Source organism: Mobula birostris, chromosome 13, assembly GCF_030028105.1.
Source record: "Mobula birostris isolate sMobBir1 chromosome 13, sMobBir1.hap1, whole genome shotgun sequence".
Taxonomy (NCBI): Eukaryota; Metazoa; Chordata; class Chondrichthyes; order Myliobatiformes; family Myliobatidae; genus Mobula; species Mobula birostris.
This window is the reverse complement of record NC_092382.1, coordinates 37,547,164-37,567,868: the sequence shown is the minus strand read 5'-3', so window position 1 is coordinate 37,567,868 and position 20,705 is coordinate 37,547,164.

Here is a 20,705-nt window from a genome sequence, read left to right as displayed (position 1 = left end):
GGTCTTGAGGCTTGAGTTTGAGACAGACTGGGGTCTTGAGGCTTGAGTTTGAGACAGGCTTGAGGTCTTGAGGCTTGAGTTTGAGACAGACTGGGGTCTTGAGGCTTGAGCTAGGAGACAGACTGGGGTCTTGAGGTTTGAGCTTGGAGACAGGCTGGGGTCTTGAGGCTTGAGTTTGAGACAGGCTGAGGTCTTGAGGCTTGAGCTTGGAGACAGACTGGGGTCTTGAGGCTTGGAGACAGACTGGGGTCTTGAGGCTTGATCTTGGAGACAGGCTGGGGTCTTGAGGCTTGAGTTCGGAGACAGGCTGGGGTCTTGAGGCTTGAGCTGGGAGACAGGCTGGGGTCTTGAGGCTTGAGCTGGGAGACAGACTGGGGTCTTGAGGCTTTAGTTTGAGACAGACTGGGGTCTTGAGTTTTGAGCTTGGAGACAGACTGGGGTCCTGAGGTTTGAGTTTGGAGACAGGCTAGGGTCTTGAGGCTTGAGTTTGAGACAGACTGGGGTCTTGAGGCTTGAGCTTGGAGACAGACTGGGGTCTTGAGGCTTGAGCTTGGAGACAGACTGGGGTCTTGAGGCTTGGAGACAGACTGGGGTCTTGAGGCTTGAGTTTGAGACAGACTGGGGTCTTGAGGCTTGAGCTTGGAGACAGAGTGGGGTCTTGCGGCTTGAGTTTGAGACAGACTGGGGTCTTGAGGCTTGAGTTTGAGACAGACTGGGGTCTTGAGTCTTGAGTTTGGAGAGAGGCTGGGGTCTTGAGGCTTGAGCTGGGAGACAGACTGGGGTCTGGAGGCTTGAGCTTGGAGACAGGCTGGGGTCTTGAGGCTTGAGTTTGAGACAGGCTGGGGTCTTGAGGCTTGAGTTTCAGACAGACTGGGGTCTTGACGCTTGAGCTGGGAGACAGACTGGGGACTTGAGGCTTGAGCTCGGAGACGGGCTGGGATCTTGAGGCTTGAGCTTGGAGACAGACTGGGGTCTTGAGGTTTGAGCTTGGAGACAGACTGGGGTCTTGAGGCTTGAGTTTGGAGACAGACTGGGGTCTTGAGGCTTGAGTTTGAGACAGACTGGGGTCTTGACGCTTGAGCTGGGAGACAGACTGGGGAGTTGAGGCTTGAGCTTGGAGACGGGCTGGGATCTTGAGGCTTGAGTTTGAGACAGGCTGGGGTCTTGAGGCTTGAGTTTGAGACAGGCTGGGGTCTTGAGGCTTGAGCTTGGAGACAGACTGGGGTCTTGAGGCTTGAGCTGGGAGACAGACTGGGGTCTTGAGGCTTGAGCTTGGAGACAGACTGGGGTCTTGAGGCTTGAGTTTGAGACAGACTGGGGTTTTGAGGCTTGAGCTTGGAGACAGACTGGGGTCTTGAGGCTTGAGTTTGAGACAGGCTGGGATCTTGAGGCTTGAGTTTGGAGACAGACTGGGGTCTTGAGACTTGAGCTCGGAGACAGACTGGGGTCTTGAGGCTTGAGTTTGGAGACAGACTGGGGTCTTGAGGCTTGAGTTTGGAGACAGACAGGGGTCATGAGGCTGGGAGGTTGGAGACAGACTGAGGTCTTGAGGCTTGAGTTTGAGACAGACTGGGGTCTTGAGGCTTGAGCTAGGAGACAGACTGGGGTCTTGAGGTTTGAGCTTGGAGACAGGCTGGGGTCTTGAGGCTTGAGTTTGAGACAGGCTGAGGTCTTGAGGCTTGAGCTTGGAGACAGACTGGGGTCTTGAGGCTTGGAGACAGACTGGGGTCTTGAGGCTTGATGTTGGAGACAGGCTGGGGTCTTGAGGCTTGAGTTCGGAGACAGGCTGGGGTCTTGAGGCTTGAGCTGGGAGACAGGCTGGGGTCTTGAGGCTTGAGCTGGGAGACAGACTGGGGTCTTGAGGCTTTAGTTTGAGACAGACTGGGGTCTTGAGGTTTGAGCTTGGAGACAGACTGGGGTCCTGAGGCTTGAGTTTGGAGACAGGCTAGGGTCTTGAGGTTTGAGCTTGGAGACAGACTGGGGTCTTGAGGCTTGAGCTTGGAGACAGACTGGGGTCTTGAGGCTTGAGCTTGGAGACAGACTGGGGTCTTGAGGCTTGGAGACAGACTGGGGTCTTGAGGCTTGAGTTTAAGACAGACTGGGGTCTTGAGGCTTGAGCTTGGAGACAGACTGGGGTCTTGCGGCTTGAGTTTGAGACAGACTGGGGTCTTGAGGCTTGAGTTTGAGACAGACTGGGGTCTTGAGTCTTGAGTTTGGAGAGAGGCTGGGGTCTTGAGGCTTGAGCTGGGAGACAGACTGGGGTTTCGAGGCTTGAGCTTGGAGACAGGCTGGGGTCGTGAGGCTTGAGTTTGAGACAGGCTGGGGTCTTGAGGCTTGAGTTTCAGACAGACTGGGGTCTTGACGCTTGAGCTGAGAGACAGACTGGGGACTTGGGGCTTGAGCTCGGAGACGGGCTGGGATCTTGAGGCTTGAGCTTGGAGACAGACTGGGGTCTTGAGGTTTGAGCTTGGAGACAGACTGGGGTCTTGAGGCTTGAGTTTGGAGACAGACTGGGGTCTTGAGGCTTGAGCTTGGAGACAGACTGAGATCTTGAGGCTTGAGTTTGAGAGAGACTGGGGTCTTGAGGTTTGGGCTTGGCACAGACTGGGGTCTTGAGGCTTGAGCTTGGAGACAGACTGGGGTCTTGAGGCTTGAGCTGGGAGACAAACTGGGATCTTGTGGCTTGAGTTTGGAGACAGACTGGGGTCTTGAGGCTTGAGTTTGAGACAGACTGGGGTCTTGAGGCTTGAGTTTGAGACAGGCTTGAGGTCTTGAGGCTTGAGTTTGAGACAGACTGGGGTCTTGAGGCTTGAGCTAGGAGACAGACTGGGGTCTTGAGGTTTGAGCTTGGAGACAGGCTGGGGTCTTGAGGCTTGAGTTTGAGACAGGCTGAGGTCTTGAGGCTTGAGCTTGGAGACAGACTGGGGTCTTGAGGCTTGGAGACAGACTGGGGTCTTGAGGCTTGATCTTGGAGACAGGCTGGGGTCTTGAGGCTTGAGTTCGGAGACAGGCTGGGGTCTTGAGGCTTGAGCTGGGAGACAGGCTGGGGTCTTGAGGCTTGAGCTGGGAGACAGACTGGGGTCTTGAGGCTTTAGTTTGAGACAGACTGGGGTCTTGAGTTTTGAGCTTGGAGACAGACTGGGGTCTTGAGGCTTGAGCTTGGAGACAGACTGGGGTCTTGAGGCTTGGAGACAGACTGGGGTCTTGAGGCTTGATCTTGGAGACAGGCTGGGGTCTTGAGGCTTGAGTTCGGAGACAGGCTGGGGTCTTGAGGCTTGAGCTGGGAGACAGGCTGGGGTCTTGAGGCTTGAGCTGGGAGACAGACTGGGGTCTTGAGGCTTTAGTTTGAGACAGACTGGGGTCTTGAGTTTTGAGCTTGGAGACAGACTGGGGTCCTGAGGCTTGAGTTTGGAGACAGGCTAGGGTCTTGAGGCTTGAGTTTGAGACAGACTGGGGTCTTGAGGCTTGAGCTTGGAGACAGACTGGGGTCTTGAGGCTTGAGCTTGGAGACAGACTGGGGTCTTGAGGCTTGGAGACAGACTGGGGTCTTGAGGCTTGAGTTTGAGACAGACTGGGGTCTTGAGGCTTGAGCTTGGAGACAGAGTGGGGTCTTGCGGCTTGAGTTTGAGACAGACTGGGGTCTTGAGGCTTGAGTTTGAGACAGACTGGGGTCTTGAGTCTTGAGTTTGGAGAGAGGCTGGGGTCTTGAGGCTTGAGCTGGGAGACAGACTGGGGTCTGGAGGCTTGAGCTTGGAGACAGGCTGGGGTCTTGAGGCTTGAGTTTGAGACAGGCTGGGGTCTTGAGGCTTGAGTTTCAGACAGACTGGGGTCTTGACGCTTGAGCTGGGAGACAGACTGGGGACTTGAGGCTTGAGCTCGGAGACGGGCTGGGATCTTGAGGCTTGAGCTTGGAGACAGACTGGGGTCTTGAGGTTTGAGCTTGGAGACAGACTGGGGTCTTGAGGCTTGAGTTTGGAGACAGACTGGGGTCTTGAGGCTTGAGTTTGAGACAGACTGGGGTCTTGACGCTTGAGCTGGGAGACAGACTGGGGAGTTGAGGCTTGAGCTTGGAGACGGGCTGGGATCTTGAGGCTTGAGTTTGAGACAGGCTGGGGTCTTGAGGCTTGAGTTTGAGACAGGCTGGGGTCTTGAGGCTTGAGCTTGGAGACAGACTGGGGTCTTGAGGCTTGAGCTGGGAGACAGACTGGGGTCTTGAGGCTTGAGCTTGGAGACAGACTGGGGTCTTGAGGCTTGAGTTTGAGACAGACTGTGGTTTTGAGGCTTGAGCTTGGAGACAGACTGGGGTCTTGAGGCTTGAGTTTGAGACAGGCTGGGATCTTGAGGCTTGAGTTTGGAGACAGACTGGGGTCTTGAGACTTGAGCTCGGAGACAGACTGGGGTCTTGAGGCTTGAGCTGGGAGACAGACTGGGGTCTTGAGGCTTTAGTTTGAGACAGACTGGGGTCTTGAGGTTTGAGCTTGGAGACAGTCTGGGGTTTTGAGGCTTGAGTTTGAGACAGGCTGGGGTCTTGAGGCTTGAGCTTGGAGACAGACTGGGATCTTGAGGCTTGAGTTTGGAGACAGACTGGGGTCTTGAGGCTTGAGTTTGAGACAGACTGGGGTCTTGAGGCTTGAGCTTGGAGACAGGCTGGGGTCTTGAGGCTTGAGTTTGGAGACAGACTGGGGTCTTGAGGCTTGAGCTTGGAGACAGACTGAGGTCTTGAGGCTTGAGCTTCGAGACAGACTGGGGTCTTGAGGCTTGAGTTTGGAGACAGACTGGGGTCTTGAGGCTTGAGTTTGAGACAGACTGGGGTCTTGAGGCTTGAGCTGGGAGACAGACTGGGGTCTTGTGGCTTGAGCTTGGAGACAGACTGGGGTCTTGAGGCTTGAGTTTGAGACAGACTGGGGTTTTGAGGCTTGAGCTTCGAGACAGACTGGGGTCTTGAGGCTTGAGTTTGAGACAGGCTGGGATCTTGAGGCTTGAGTTTGGAGACAGACTGGGGTCTTGAGACTTGAGCTCGGAGACAGACTGGGGTCTTAAGGCATGATGTTTAGAGACAGACTGGGGTCTTGAGGCTTGAGTTTGAGACAGGCTGGGGTCTTGAGGCTTGAGCCTGGAGACAGACTGGGGTCTTGAGGTTTGAGCTTGGAGACAGACTGGCGTCTTGAGGCTTGAGTTTGGAGACAGACAGGGGTCATGAGGCTGGGAGGTTGGAGACAGACTGGGGTCTTGAGGCTTGAGCTGGGAGACAGACTGGGGTCTTGAGGCTTGAGTTTGAGACAGACTGGGGTCTTGAAGCTTGAGTTTGAGACAGACTGGGGTCTTGTGGTTTGAGCTTGGAGACAGACTGGGGTCTTGAGGCTTGAGTTTGAGACAGACTGGGGTCTTGAGGTTTGAGCTTGGAGACAGGCTGGGGTCTTGAGGCTTGAGTTTGGAGACAGTCTGGGGTCTTGAGGCTTGAGCTGGGAGATAGACTGGGGTCTTGAGGCTTGAGTTTGAGACAGACTGGGGTCTTGAGGCTTGAGCTTGGAGACAGACTGGGGTCTTGTGGCTTCAGTTTGAGACAGACTGGGGTCTTGAGGCTTGAGTTTGAGACAGGCTTGAGGTCTTGAGGCTTGAGTTTGAGACAGACTGGGGTCTTGAGGCTTGAGCTTGGAGACAGACTGGGGTCTTGAGGCTTGAGCTTGGAGACAGACTGGAGTCTTGAGGCTTGAGCTTGGAGACAGTCTGGAGTCTTGAGGTTTGAGCTTGGAGACAGTCTGGGGTTTTGAGGCTTGAGTTTGAGACAGGCTGGGGTCTTGAGGCTTGAGCTTGGAGACAGACTGGGATCTTGAGGCTTGAGTTTGGAGACAGACTGGGGTCTTGAGGCTTGAGTTTGAGACAGACTGGGGTCTTGAGGCTTGAGCTTGGAGACAGGCTGGGGTCTTGAGGCTTGAGTTTGGAGACAGACTGGGGTCTTGAGGCTTGAGCTTGGAGACAGACTGAGGTCTTGAGGCTTGAGTTTGAGAGAGACTGGGGTCTTGAGGTTTGGGCTTGGACACAGACTGGGGTCTTGAGGCTTGAGCTTGGAGACAGACTGGGGTCTTGAGGCTTGAGCTGGGAGACAAACTGGGGTCTTGTGGCTTGAGTTTGGAGACAGACTGGGGTCTTGAGGCTTGAGTTTGAGACAGACTGGGGTTTTGATGCTTGAGTTTGAGACAGACTGGGGTCTTGAGGCTTGAGTTTGAGACAGGCTTGAGGTCTTGAGGCTTGAGTTTGAGACAGACTGGGGTCTTGAGACTTGAGCTAGGAGACAGACTGGGGTCTTGAGGTTTGAGCTTGGAGACAGGCTGGGGTCTTGAGGCTTGAGTTTGAGACAGGCTGAGGTCTTGAGGCTTGAGCTTGGAGACAGACTGGGGTCTTGAGGCTTGGAGACAGACTGGGGTCTTGAGGCTTGATCTTGGAGACAGGCTGGGGTCTTGAGGCTTGAGTTCGGAGACAGGCTGGGGTCTTGAGGCTTGAGTTTGAGACAGACTGGGGTCTTGAGGCTTGAGTTTGAGACAGGCTTGAGGTCTTGAGGCTTGAGTTTGAGACAGACTGGGGTCTTGAGGCTTGAGCTATGAGACAGACTGGGGTCTTGAGGTTTGAGCTTGGAGACAGGCTGGGGTCTTGAGGCTTGAGTTTGAGACAGGCTGAGGTCTTGAGGCTTGAGCTTGGAGACAGACTGGGGTCTTGAGGCTTGGAGACAGACTGGGGTCTTGAGGCTTGATCTTGGAGACAGGCTGGGGTCTTGAGGCTTGAGTTCGGAGACAGGCTGGGGTCTTGAGGCTTGAGCTGGGAGACAGGCTGGGGTCTTGAGGCTTGAGCTGGGAGACAGACTGGGGTCTTGAGGCTTTAGTTTGAGACAGACTGGGGTCTTGAGGTTTGAGCTTGGAGACAGACTGGGGTCCTGAGGCTTGAGTTTGGAGACAGGCTAGGGTCTTGAGGTTTGAGCTTGGAGACAGACTGGGGTCTTGAGGCTTGAGCTTGGAGACAGACTGGGGTCTTGAGGCTTGAGCTTGGAGACAGACTGGGGTCTTGAGGCTTGGAGACAGACTGGGGTCTTGAGGCTTGAGTTTAAGACAGACTGGGGTCTTGAGGCTTGAGCTTGGAGACAGACTGGGGTCTTGCGGCTTGAGTTTGAGACAGACTGGGGTCTTGAGGCTTGAGTTTGAGACAGACTGGGGTCTTGAGTCTTGAGTTTGGAGAGAGGCTGGGGTCTTGAGGCTTGAGCTGGGAGACAGACTGGGGTCTCGAGGCTTGAGCTTGGAGACAGGCTGGGGTCGTGAGGCTTGAGTTTGAGACAGGCTGGGGTCTTGAGGCTTGAGTTTCAGACAGACTGGGGTCTTGACGCTTGAGCTGGGAGACAGACTGGGGACTTGGGGCTTGAGCTCGGAGACGGGCTGGGATCTTGAGGCTTGAGCTTGGAGACAGACTGGGGTCTTGAGGTTTGAGCTTGGAGACAGACTGGGGTCTTGAGGCTTGGGTTTGGAGACAGACTGGGGTCTTGAGGCTTGAGCTTGGAGACAGACTGAGATCTTGAGGCTTGAGTTTGAGAGAGACTGGGGTCTTGAGGTTTGGGCTTGGCACAGACTGGGGTCTTGAGGCTTGAGCTTGGAGACAGACTGGGGTCTTGAGGCTTGAGCTGGGAGACAAACTGGGGTCTTGTGGCTTGAGTTTGGAGACAGACTGGGGTCTTGAGGCTTGAGTTTGAGACAGACTGGGGTCTTGAGGCTTGAGTTTGAGACAGGCTTGAGGTCTTGAGGCTTGAGTTTGAGACAGACTGGGGTCTTGAGGCTTGAGCTAGGAGACAGACTGGGGTCTTGAGGTTTGAGCTTGGAGACAGGCTGGGGTCTTGAGGCTTGAGTTTGAGACAGGCTGAGGTCTTGAGGCTTGAGCTTGGAGACAGACTGGGGTCTTGAGGCTTGGAGACAGACTGGGGTCTTGAGGCTTGATCTTGGAGACAGGCTGGGGTCTTGAGGCTTGAGTTCGGAGACAGGCTGGGGTCTTGAGGCTTGAGCTGGGAGACAGGCTGGGGTCTTGAGGCTTGAGCTGGGAGACAGACTGGGGTCTTGAGGCTTTAGTTTGAGACAGACTGGGGTCTTGAGTTTTGAGCTTGGAGACAGACTGGGGTCCTGAGGTTTGAGTTTGGAGACAGGCTAGGGTCTTGAGGCTTGAGTTTGAGACAGACTGGGGTCTTGAGGCTTGAGCTTGGAGACAGACTGGGGTCTTGAGGCTTGAGCTTGGAGACAGACTGGGGTCTTGAGGCTTGGAGACAGACTGGGGTCTTGAGGCTTGAGTTTGAGACAGACTGGGGTCTTGAGGCTTGAGCTTGGAGACAGAGTGGGGTCTTGCGGCTTGAGTTTGAGACAGACTGGGGTCTTGAGGCTTGAGTTTGAGACAGACTGGGGTCTTGAGTCTTGAGTTTGGAGAGAGGCTGGGGTCTTGAGGCTTGAGCTGGGAGACAGACTGGGGTCTGGAGGCTTGAGCTTGGAGACAGGCTGGGGTCTTGAGGCTTGAGTTTGAGACAGGCTGGGGTCTTGAGGCTTGAGTTTCAGACAGACTGGGGTCTTGACGCTTGAGCTGGGAGACAGACTGGGGACTTGAGGCTTGAGCTCGGAGACGGGCTGGGATCTTGAGGCTTGAGCTTGGAGACAGACTGGGGTCTTGAGGTTTGAGCTTGGAGACAGACTGGGGTCTTGAGGCTTGAGTTTGGAGACAGACTGGGGTCTTGAGGCTTGAGTTTGAGACAGACTGGGGTCTTGACGCTTGAGCTGGGAGACAGACTGGGGAGTTGAGGCTTGAGCTTGGAGACGGGCTGGGATCTTGAGGCTTGAGTTTGAGACAGGCTGGGGTCTTGAGGCTTGAGTTTGAGACAGGCTGGGGTCTTGAGGCTTGAGCTTGGAGACAGACTGGGGTCTTGAGGCTTGAGCTGGGAGACAGACTGGGGTCTTGAGGCTTGAGCTTGGAGACAGACTGGGGTCTTGAGGCTTGAGTTTGAGACAGACTGGGGTTTTGAGGCTTGAGCTTGGAGACAGACTGGGGTCTTGAGGCTTGAGTTTGAGACAGGCTGGGATCTTGAGGCTTGAGTTTGGAGACAGACTGGGGTCTTGAGACTTGAGCTCGGAGACAGACTGGGGTCTTGAGGCTTGAGTTTGGAGACAGACTGGGGTCTTGAGGCTTGAGTTTGGAGACAGACAGGGGTCATGAGGCTGGGAGGTTGGAGACAGACTGAGGTCTTGAGGCTTGAGTTTGAGACAGACTGGGGTCTTGAGGCTTGAGCTAGGAGACAGACTGGGGTCTTGAGGTTTGAGCTTGGAGACAGGCTGGGGTCTTGAGGCTTGAGTTTGAGACAGGCTGAGGTCTTGAGGCTTGAGCTTGGAGACAGACTGGGGTCTTGAGGCTTGGAGACAGACTGGGGTCTTGAGGCTTGATGTTGGAGACAGGCTGGGGTCTTGAGGCTTGAGTTCGGAGACAGGCTGGGGTCTTGAGGCTTGAGCTGGGAGACAGGCTGGGGTCTTGAGGCTTGAGCTGGGAGACAGACTGGGGTCTTGAGGCTTTAGTTTGAGACAGACTGGGGTCTTGAGGTTTGAGCTTGGAGACAGACTGGGGTCCTGAGGCTTGAGTTTGGAGACAGGCTAGGGTCTTGAGGTTTGAGCTTGGAGACAGACTGGGGTCTTGAGGCTTGAGCTTGGAGACAGACTGGGGTCTTGAGGCTTGAGCTTGGAGACAGACTGGGGTCTTGAGGCTTGGAGACAGACTGGGGTCTTGAGGCTTGAGTTTAAGACAGACTGGGGTCTTGAGGCTTGAGCTTGGAGACAGACTGGGGTCTTGCGGCTTGAGTTTGAGACAGACTGGGGTCTTGAGGCTTGAGTTTGAGACAGACTGGGGTCTTGAGTCTTGAGTTTGGAGAGAGGCTGGGGTCTTGAGGCTTGAGCTGGGAGACAGACTGGGGTTTCGAGGCTTGAGCTTGGAGACAGGCTGGGGTCGTGAGGCTTGAGTTTGAGACAGGCTGGGGTCTTGAGGCTTGAGTTTCAGACAGACTGGGGTCTTGACGCTTGAGCTGAGAGACAGACTGGGGACTTGGGGCTTGAGCTCGGAGACGGGCTGGGATCTTGAGGCTTGAGCTTGGAGACAGACTGGGGTCTTGAGGTTTGAGCTTGGAGACAGACTGGGGTCTTGAGGCTTGAGTTTGGAGACAGACTGGGGTCTTGAGGCTTGAGCTTGGAGACAGACTGAGATCTTGAGGCTTGAGTTTGAGAGAGACTGGGGTCTTGAGGTTTGGGCTTGGCACAGACTGGGGTCTTGAGGCTTGAGCTTGGAGACAGACTGGGGTCTTGAGGCTTGAGCTGGGAGACAAACTGGGATCTTGTGGCTTGAGTTTGGAGACAGACTGGGGTCTTGAGGCTTGAGTTTGAGACAGACTGGGGTCTTGAGGCTTGAGTTTGAGACAGGCTTGAGGTCTTGAGGCTTGAGTTTGAGACAGACTGGGGTCTTGAGGCTTGAGCTAGGAGACAGACTGGGGTCTTGAGGTTTGAGCTTGGAGACAGGCTGGGGTCTTGAGGCTTGAGTTTGAGACAGGCTGAGGTCTTGAGGCTTGAGCTTGGAGACAGACTGGGGTCTTGAGGCTTGGAGACAGACTGGGGTCTTGAGGCTTGATCTTGGAGACAGGCTGGGGTCTTGAGGCTTGAGTTCGGAGACAGGCTGGGGTCTTGAGGCTTGAGCTGGGAGACAGGCTGGGGTCTTGAGGCTTGAGCTGGGAGACAGACTGGGGTCTTGAGGCTTTAGTTTGAGACAGACTGGGGTCTTGAGTTTTGAGCTTGGAGACAGACTGGGGTCTTGAGGCTTGAGCTTGGAGACAGACTGGGGTCTTGAGGCTTGGAGACAGACTGGGGTCTTGAGGCTTGAGTTTGAGACAGACTGGGGTCTTGAGGCTTGAGCTTGGAGACAGAGTGGGGTCTTGCGGCTTGAGTTTGAGACAGACTGGGGTCTTGAGGCTTGAGTTTGAGACAGACTGGGGTCTTGAGTCTTGAGTTTGGAGAGAGGCTGGGGTCTTGAGGCTTGAGCTGGGAGACAGACTGGGGTCTGGAGGCTTGAGCTTGGAGACAGGCTGGGGTCTTGAGGCTTGAGTTTGAGACAGGCTGGGGTCTTGAGGCTTGAGTTTCAGACAGACTGGGGTCTTGACGCTTGAGCTGGGAGACAGACTGGGGACTTGAGGCTTGAGCTCGGAGACGGGCTGGGATCTTGAGGCTTGAGCTTGGAGACAGACTGGGGTCTTGAGGTTTGAGCTTGGAGACAGACTGGGGTCTTGAGGCTTGAGTTTGGAGACAGACTGGGGTCTTGAGGCTTGAGTTTGAGACAGACTGGGGTCTTGACGCTTGAGCTGGGAGACAGACTGGGGAGTTGAGGCTTGAGCTTGGAGACGGGCTGGGATCTTGAGGCTTGAGTTTGAGACAGGCTGGGGTCTTGAGGCTTGAGTTTGAGACAGGCTGGGGTCTTGAGGCTTGAGCTTGGAGACAGACTGGGGTCTTGAGGCTTGAGCTGGGAGACAGACTGGGGTCTTGAGGCTTGAGCTTGGAGACAGACTGGGGTCTTGAGGCTTGAGTTTGAGACAGACTGGGGTTTTGAGGCTTGAGCTTGGAGACAGACTGGGGTCTTGAGGCTTGAGTTTGAGACAGGCTGGGATCTTGAGGCTTGAGTTTGGAGACAGACTGGGGTCTTGAGACTTGAGCTCGGAGACAGACTGGGGTCTTGAGGCTTGAGCTGGGAGACAGACTGGGGTCTTGAGGCTTTAGTTTGAGACAGACTGGGGTCTTGAGGTTTGAGCTTGGAGACAGTCTGGGGTTTTGAGGCTTGAGTTTGAGACAGGCTGGGGTCTTGAGGCTTGAGCTTGGAGACAGACTGGGATCTTGAGGCTTGAGTTTGGAGACAGACTGGGGTCTTGAGGCTTGAGTTTGAGACAGACTGGGGTCTTGAGGCTTGAGCTTGGAGACAGGCTGGGGTCTTGAGGCTTGAGTTTGGAGACAGACTGGGGTCTTGAGGCTTGAGCTTGGAGACAGACTGAGGTCTTGAGGCTTGAGTTTGAGAGAGACTGGGGTCTTGAGGTTTGGGCTTGGACACAGACTGGGGTCTTGAGGCTTGAGCTTGGAGACAGACTGGGGTCTTGAGGCTTGAGCTGGGAGACAAACTGGGGTCTTGTGGCTTGAGTTTGGAGACAGACTGGGGTCTTGAGGCTTGAGTTTGAGACAGACTGGGGTTTTGATGCTTGAGTTTGAGACAGACTGGGGTCTTGAGGCTTGAGTTTGAGACAGGCTTGAGGTCTTGAGGCTTGAGTTTGAGACAGACTGGGGTCTTGAGACTTGAGCTAGGAGACAGACTGGGGTCTTGAGGTTTGAGCTTGGAGACAGGCTGGGGTCTTGAGGCTTGAGTTTGAGACAGGCTGAGGTCTTGAGGCTTGAGCTTGGAGACAGACTGGGGTCTTGAGGCTTGGAGACAGACTGGGGTCTTGAGGCTTGATCTTGGAGACAGGCTGGGGTCTTGAGGCTTGAGTTCGGAGACAGGCTGGGGTCTTGAGGCTTGAGTTTGAGACAGACTGGGGTCTTGAGGCTTGAGTTTGAGACAGGCTTGAGGTCTTGAGGCTTGAGTTTGAGACAGACTGGGGTCTTGAGGCTTGAGCTATGAGACAGACTGGGGTCTTGAGGTTTGAGCTTGGAGACAGGCTGGGGTCTTGAGGCTTGAGTTTGAGACAGGCTGAGGTCTTGAGGCTTGAGCTTGGAGACAGACTGGGGTCTTGAGGCTTGGAGACAGACTGGGGTCTTGAGGCTTGATCTTGGAGACAGGCTGGGGTCTTGAGGCTTGAGTTCGGAGACAGGCTGGGGTCTTGAGGCTTGAGCTGGGAGACAGGCTGGGGTCTTGAGGCTTGAGCTGGGAGACAGACTGGGGTCTTGAGGCTTTAGTTTGAGACAGACTGGGGTCTTGAGGTTTGAGCTTGGAGACAGACTGGGGTCCTGAGGCTTGAGTTTGGAGACAGGCTAGGGTCTTGAGGTTTGAGCTTGGAGACAGACTGGGGTCTTGAGGCTTGAGCTTGGAGACAGACTGGGGTCTTGAGGCTTGAGCTTGGAGACAGACTGGGGTCTTGAGGCTTGGAGACAGACTGGGGTCTTGAGGCTTGAGTTTAAGACAGACTGGGGTCTTGAGGCTTGAGCTTGGAGACAGACTGGGGTCTTGCGGCTTGAGTTTGAGACAGACTGGGGTCTTGAGGCTTGAGTTTGAGACAGACTGGGGTCTTGAGTCTTGAGTTTGGAGAGAGGCTGGGGTCTTGAGGCTTGAGCTGGGAGACAGACTGGGGTCTCGAGGCTTGAGCTTGGAGACAGGCTGGGGTCGTGAGGCTTGAGTTTGAGACAGGCTGGGGTCTTGAGGCTTGAGTTTCAGACAGACTGGGGTCTTGACGCTTGAGCTGGGAGACAGACTGGGGACTTGGGGCTTGAGCTCGGAGACGGGCTGGGATCTTGAGGCTTGAGCTTGGAGACAGACTGGGGTCTTGAGGTTTGAGCTTGGAGACAGACTGGGGTCTTGAGGCTTGGGTTTGGAGACAGACTGGGGTCTTGAGGCTTGAGCTTGGAGACAGACTGAGATCTTGAGGCTTGAGTTTGAGAGAGACTGGGGTCTTGAGGTTTGGGCTTGGCACAGACTGGGGTCTTGAGGCTTGAGCTTGGAGACAGACTGGGGTCTTGAGGCTTGAGCTGGGAGACAAACTGGGGTCTTGTGGCTTGAGTTTGGAGACAGACTGGGGTCTTGAGGCTTGAGTTTGAGACAGACTGGGGTCTTGAGGCTTGAGTTTGAGACAGGCTTGAGGTCTTGAGGCTTGAGTTTGAGACAGACTGGGGTCTTGAGGCTTGAGCTAGGAGACAGACTGGGGTCTTGAGGTTTGAGCTTGGAGACAGGCTGGGGTCTTGAGGCTTGAGTTTGAGACAGGCTGAGGTCTTGAGGCTTGAGCTTGGAGACAGACTGGGGTCTTGAGGCTTGGAGACAGACTGGGGTCTTGAGGCTTGATCTTGGAGACAGGCTGGGGTCTTGAGGCTTGAGTTCGGAGACAGGCTGGGGTCTTGAGGCTTGAGCTGGGAGACAGGCTGGGGTCTTGAGGCTTGAGCTGGGAGACAGACTGGGGTCTTGAGGCTTTAGTTTGAGACAGACTGGGGTCTTGAGTTTTGAGCTTGGAGACAGACTGGGGTCCTGAGGTTTGAGTTTGGAGACAGGCTAGGGTCTTGAGGCTTGAGTTTGAGACAGACTGGGGTCTTGAGGCTTGAGCTTGGAGACAGACTGGGGTCTTGAGGCTTGAGCTTGGAGACAGACTGGGGTCTTGAGGCTTGGAGACAGACTGGGGTCTTGAGGCTTGAGTTTGAGACAGACTGGGGTCTTGAGGCTTGAGCTTGGAGACAGAGTGGGGTCTTGCGGCTTGAGTTTGAGACAGACTGGGGTCTTGAGGCTTGAGTTTGAGACAGACTGGGGTCTTGAGTCTTGAGTTTGGAGAGAGGCTGGGGTCTTGAGGCTTGAGCTGGGAGACAGACTGGGGTCTGGAGGCTTGAGCTTGGAGACAGGCTGGGGTCTTGAGGCTTGAGTTTGAGACAGGCTGAGGTCTTGAGGCTTGAGCTTGGAGACAGACTGGGGTCTTGAGGCTTGGAGACAGACTGGGGTCTTGAGGCTTGATCTTGGAGACAGGCTGGGGTCTTGAGGCTTGAGTTCGGAGACAGGCTGGGGTCTTGAGGCTTGAGCTGGGAGACAGGCTGGGGTCTTGAGGCTTGAGCTGGGAGACAGACTGGGGTCTTGAGGCTTTAGTTTGAGACAGACTGGGGTCTTGAGTTTTGAGCTTGGAGACAGACTGGGGTCCTGAGGTTTGAGTTTGGAGACAGGCTAGGGTCTTGAGGCTTGAGTTTGAGACAGACTGGGGTCTTGAGGCTTGAGCTTGGAGACAGACTGGGGTCTTGAGGCTTGAGCTTGGAGACAGACTGGGGTCTTGAGGCTTGGAGACAGACTGGGGTCTTGAGGCTTGAGTTTGAGACAGACTGGGGTCTTGAGGCTTGAGCTTGGAGACAGAGTGGGGTCTTGCGGCTTGAGTTTGAGACAGACTGGGGTCTTGAGGCTTGAGTTTGAGACAGACTGGGGTCTTGAGTCTTGAGTTTGGAGAGAGGCTGGGGTCTTGAGGCTTGAGCTGGGAGACAGACTGGGGTCTGGAGGCTTGAGCTTGGAGACAGGCTGGGGTCTTGAGGCTTGAGTTTGAGACAGGCTGGGGTCTTGAGGCTTGAGTTTCAGACAGACTGGGGTCTTGACGCTTGAGCTGGGAGACAGACTGGGGACTTGAGGCTTGAGCTCGGAGACGGGCTGGGATCTTGAGGCTTGAGCTTGGAGACAGACTGGGGTCTTGAGGTTTGAGCTTGGAGACAGACTGGGGTCTTGAGGCTTGAGTTTGGAGACAGACTGGGGTCTTGAGGCTTGAGTTTGAGACAGACTGGGGTCTTGACGCTTGAGCTGGGAGACAGACTGGGGAGTTGAGGCTTGAGCTTGGAGACGGGCTGGGATCTTGAGGCTTGAGTTTGAGACAGGCTGGGGTCTTGAGGCTTGAGTTTGAGACAGGCTGGGGTCTTGAGGCTTGAGCTTGGAGACAGACTGGGGTCTTGAGGCTTGAGCTGGGAGACAGACTGGGGTCTTGAGGCTTGAGCTTGGAGATAGACTGGGGTCTTGAGGCTTGAGTTTGAGACAGACTGTGGTTTTGAGGCTTGAGCTTGGAGACAGACTGGGGTCTTGAGGCTTGAGTTTGAGACAGGCTGGGATCTTGAGGCTTGAGTTTGGAGACAGACTGGGGTCTTGAGACTTGAGCTCGGAGACAGACTGGGGTCTTGAGGCTTGAGTTTGGAGACAGACTGGGGTCTTGAGGCTTGAGTTTGGAGACAGACAGGGGTCATGAGGCTGGGAGGTTGGAGACAGACTGAGGTCTTGAGGCTTGAGTTTGAGACAGACTGGGGTCTTGAGGCTTGAGCTAGGAGACAGACTGGGGTCTTGAGGTTTGAGCTTGGAGACAGGCTGGGGTCTTGAGGCTTGAGTTTGAGACAGGCTGAGGTCTTGAGGCTTGAGCTTGGAGACAGACTGGGGTCTTGAGGCTTGGAGACAGACTGGGGTCTTGAGGCTTGATGTTGGAGACAGGCTGGGGTCTTGAGGCTTGAGTTCGGAGACAGGCTGGGGTCTTGAGGCTTGAGCTGGGAGACAGGCTGGGGTCTTGAGGCTTGAGCTGGGAGACAGACTGGGGTCTTGAGGCTTTACTTTGAGACAGACTGGGGTCTTGAGGTTTGAGCTTGGAGACAGACTGGGGTCCTGAGGCTTGAGTTTGGAGACAGGCTAGGGTCTTGAGGTTTGAGCTTGGAGACAGACTGGGGTCTTGAGGCTTGAGCTTGGAGACAGACTGGGGTCTTGAGGCTTGAGCTTGGAGACAGACTGGGGTCTTGAGGCTTGGAGACAGACTGGGGTCTTGAGGCTTGAGTTTAAGACAGACTGGGGTCTTGAGGCTTGAGCTTGGAGACAGACTGGGGTCTTGCGGCTTGAGTTTGAGACAGACTGGGGTCTTGAGGCTTGAGTTTGAGACAGACTGGGGTCTTGAGTCTTGAGTTTGGAGAGAGGCTGGGGTCTTGAGGCTTGAGCTGGGAGACAGACTGGGGTTTCGAGGCTTGAGCTTGGAGACAGGCTGGGGTCGTGAGGCTTGAGTTTGAGACAGGCTGGGGTCTTGAGGCTTGAGTTTCAGACAGACTGGGGTCTTGACGCTTGAGCTGGGAGACAGACTGGGGACTTGGGGCTTGAGCTCGGAGACGGGCTGGGATCTTGAGGCTTGAGCTTGGAGACAGACTGGGGTCTTGAGGTTTGAGCTTGGAGACAGACTGGGGTCTTGAGGCTTGAGTTTGGAGACAGACTGGGGTCTTGAGGCTTGAGCTTGGAGACAGACTGAGATCTTGAGGCTTGAGTTTGAGAGAGACTGGGGTCTTGAGGTTTGGGCTTGGCACAGACTGGGGTCTTGAGGCTTGAGCTTGGAGACAGACTGGGGTCTTGAGGCTTGAGCTGGGAGACAAACTGGGATCTTGTGGCTTGAGTTTGGAGACAGACTGGGGTCTTGAGGCTTGAGTTTGAGACAGACTGGGGTCTTGAGGCTTGAGTTTGAGACAGGCTTGAGGTCTTGAGGCTTGAGTTTGAGACAGACTGGGGTCTTGAGGCTTGAGCTAGGAGACAGACTGGGGTCTTGAGGTTTGAGCTTGGAGACAGGCTGGGGTCTTGAGGCTTGAGTTTGAGACAGGCTGAGGTCTTGAGGCTTGAGCTTGGAGACAGACTGGGGTCTTGAGGCTTGGAGACAGACTGGGGTCTTGAGGCTTGATCTTGGAGACAGGCTGGGGTCTTGAGGCTTGAGTTCGGAGACAGGCTGGGGTCTTGAGGCTTGAGCTGGGAGACAGGCTGGGGTCTTGAGGCTTGAGCTGGGAGACAGACTGGGGTCTTGAGGCTTTAGTTTGAGACAGACGGGGGTCTTGAGTTTTGAGCTTGGAGACAGACTGGGGTCTTGAGGCTTGAGCTTGGAGACAGACTGGGGTCTTGAGGCTTGGAGACAGACTGGGGTCTTGAGGCTTGAGTTTGAGACAGACTGGGGTCTTGAGGCTTGAGCTTGGAGACAGAGTGGGGTCTTGCGGCTTGAGTTTGAGACAGACTGGGGTCTTGAGGCTTGAGTTTGAGACAGACTGGGGTCTTGAGTCTTGAGTTTGGAGAGAGGCTGGGGTCTTGAGGCTTGAGCTGGGAGACAGACTGGGGTCTGGAGGCTTGAGCTTGGAGACAGGCTGGGGTCTTGAGGCTTGAGTTTGAGACAGGCTGGGGTCTTGAGGCTTGAGTTTCAGACAGACTGGGGTCTTGACGCTTGAGCTGGGAGACAGACTGGGGACTTGAGGCTTGAGCTCGGAGACGGGCTGGGATCTTGAGGCTTGAGCTTGGAGACAGACTGGGGTCTTGAGGTTTGAGCTTGGAGACAGACTGGGGTCTTGAGGCTTGAGTTTGGAGACAGACTGGGGTCTTGAGGCTTGAGTTTGAGACAGACTGGGGTCTTGACGCTTGAGCTGGGAGACAGACTGGGGAGTTGAGGCTTGAGCTTGGAGACGGGCTGGGATCTTGAGGCTTGAGTTTGAGACAGGCTGGGGTCTTGAGGCTTGAGTTTGAGACAGGCTGGGGTCTTGAGGCTTGAGCTTGGAGACAGACTGGGGTCTTGAGGCTTAAGCTGGGAGACAGACTGGGGTCTTGAGGCTTGAGCTTGGAGACAGACTGGGGTCTTGAGGCTTGAGTTTGAGACAGACTGGGGTTTTGAGGCTTGAGCTTGGAGACAGACTGGGGTCTTGAGGCTTGAGTTTGAGACAGGCTGGGATCTTGAGGCTTGAGTTTGGAGACAGACTGGGGTCTTGAGACTTGAGCTCGGAGACAGACTGGGGTCTTGAGGCTTGAGCTGGGAGACAGACTGGGGTCTTGAGGCTTTAGTTTGAGACAGACTGGGGTCTTGAGGTTTGAGCTTGGAGACAGACTGGGGTCCTGAGGCTTGAGTTTGGAGACAGGCTAGGGTCTTGAGGTTTGAGCTTGGAGACAGACTGGGGTCTTGAGGCTTGAGCTTGGAGACAGACTGGGGTCTTGAGGCTTGAGCTTGGAGACAGACTGGGGTCTTGAGGCTTGGAGACAGACTGGGGTCTTGAGGCTTGAGTTTAAGACAGACTGGGGTCTTGAGGCTTGAGCTTGGAGACAGACTGGGGTCTTGCGGCTTGAGTTTGAGACAGACTGGGGTCTTGAGGCTTGAGTTTGAGACAGACTGGGGTCTTGAGTCTTGAGTTTGGAGAGAGGCTGGGGTCTTGAGGCTTGAGCTGGGAGACAGACTGGGGTCTCGAGGCTTGAGCTTGGAGACAGGCTGGGGTCGTGAGGCTTGAGTTTGAGACAGGCTGGGGTCTTGAGGCTTGAGTTTCAGACGGACTGGGGTCTTGACGCTTGAGCTGGGAGACAGACTGGGGACTTGGGGCTTGAGCTCGGAGACGGGCTGGGATCTTGAGGCTTGAGCTTGGAGACAGACTGGGGTCTTGAGGTTTGAGCTTGGAGACAGACTGGGGTCTTGAGGCTTGAGTTTGGAGACAGACTGGGGTCTTGAGGCTTGAGCTTGGAGACAGACTGAGATCTTGAGGCTTGAGTTTGAGAGAGACTGGGGTCTTGAGGTTTGGGCTTGGCACAGACTGGGGTCTTGAGGCTTGAGCTTGGAGACAGACTGGGGTCTTGAGGCTTGAGCTGGGAGACAAACTGGGGTCTTGTGGCTTGAGTTTGGAGACAGACTGGGGTCTTGAGGCTTGAGTTTGAGACAGACTGGGGTCTTGAGGCTTGAGTTTGAGACAGGCTTGAGGTCTTGAGGCTTGAGTTTGAGACAGACTGGGGTCTTGAGGCTTGAGCTAGGAGACAGACTGGGGTCTTGAGGTTTGAGCTTGGAGACAGGCTGGGGTCTTGAGGCTTGAGTTTGAGACAGGCTGAGGTCTTGAGGCTTGAGCTTGGAGACAGACTGGGGTCTTGAGGCTTGGAGACAGACTGGGGTCTTGAGGCTTGATCTTGGAGACAGGCTGGGGTCTTGAGGCTTGAGTTCGGAGACAGGCTGGGGTCTTGAGGCTTGAGCTGGGAGACAGGCTGGGGTCTTGAGGCTTGAGCTGGGAGACAGACTGGGGTCTTGAGGCTTTAGTTTGAGACAGACTGGGGTCTTGAGTTTTGAGCTTGGAGACAGACTGGGGTCCTGAGGCTTGAGTTTGGAGACAGGCTAGGGTCTTGAGGCTTGAGTTTGAGACAGACTGGGGTCTTGAGGCTTGAGCTTGGAGACAGACTGGGGTCTTGAGGCTTGAGCTTGGAGACAGACTGGGGTCTTGAGGCTTGGAGACAGACTGGGGTCTTGAGGCTTGAGTTTGAGACAGACTGGGGTCTTGAGGCTTGAGCTTGGAGACAGAGTGGGGTCTTGCGGCTTGAGTTTGAGACAGACTGGGGTCTTGAGGCTTGAGTTTGAGACAGACTGGGGTCTTGAGTCTTGAGTTTGGAGAGAGGCTGGGGTCTTGAGGCTTGAGCTGGGAGACAGACTGGGGTCTGGAGGCTTGAGCTTGGAGACAGGCTGGGGTCTTGAGGCTTGAGTTTGAGACAGGCTGGGGTCTTGAGGCTTGAGTTTCAGACAGACTGGGGTCTTGACGCTTGAGCTGGGAGACAGACTGGGGACTTGAGGCTTGAGCTCGGAGACGGGCTGGGATCTTGAGGCTTGAGCTTGGAGACAGACTGGGGTCTTGAGGTTTGAGCTTGGAGACAGACTGGGGTCTTGAGGCTTGAGTTTGGAGACAGACTGGGGTCTTGAGGCTTGAGTTTGAGACAGACTGGGGTCTTGACGCTTGAGCTGGGAGACAGACTGGGGAGTTGAGGCTTGAGCTTGGAGACGGGCTGGGATCTTGAGGCTTGAGTTTGAGACAGGCTGGGGTCTTGAGGCTTGAGTTTGAGACAGGCTGGGGTCTTGAGGCTTGAGCTTGGAGACAGACTGGGGTCTTGAGGCTTGAGCTGGGAGACAGACTGGGGTCTTGAGGCTTGAGCTTGGAGACAGACTGGGGTCTTGAGGCTTGAGTTTG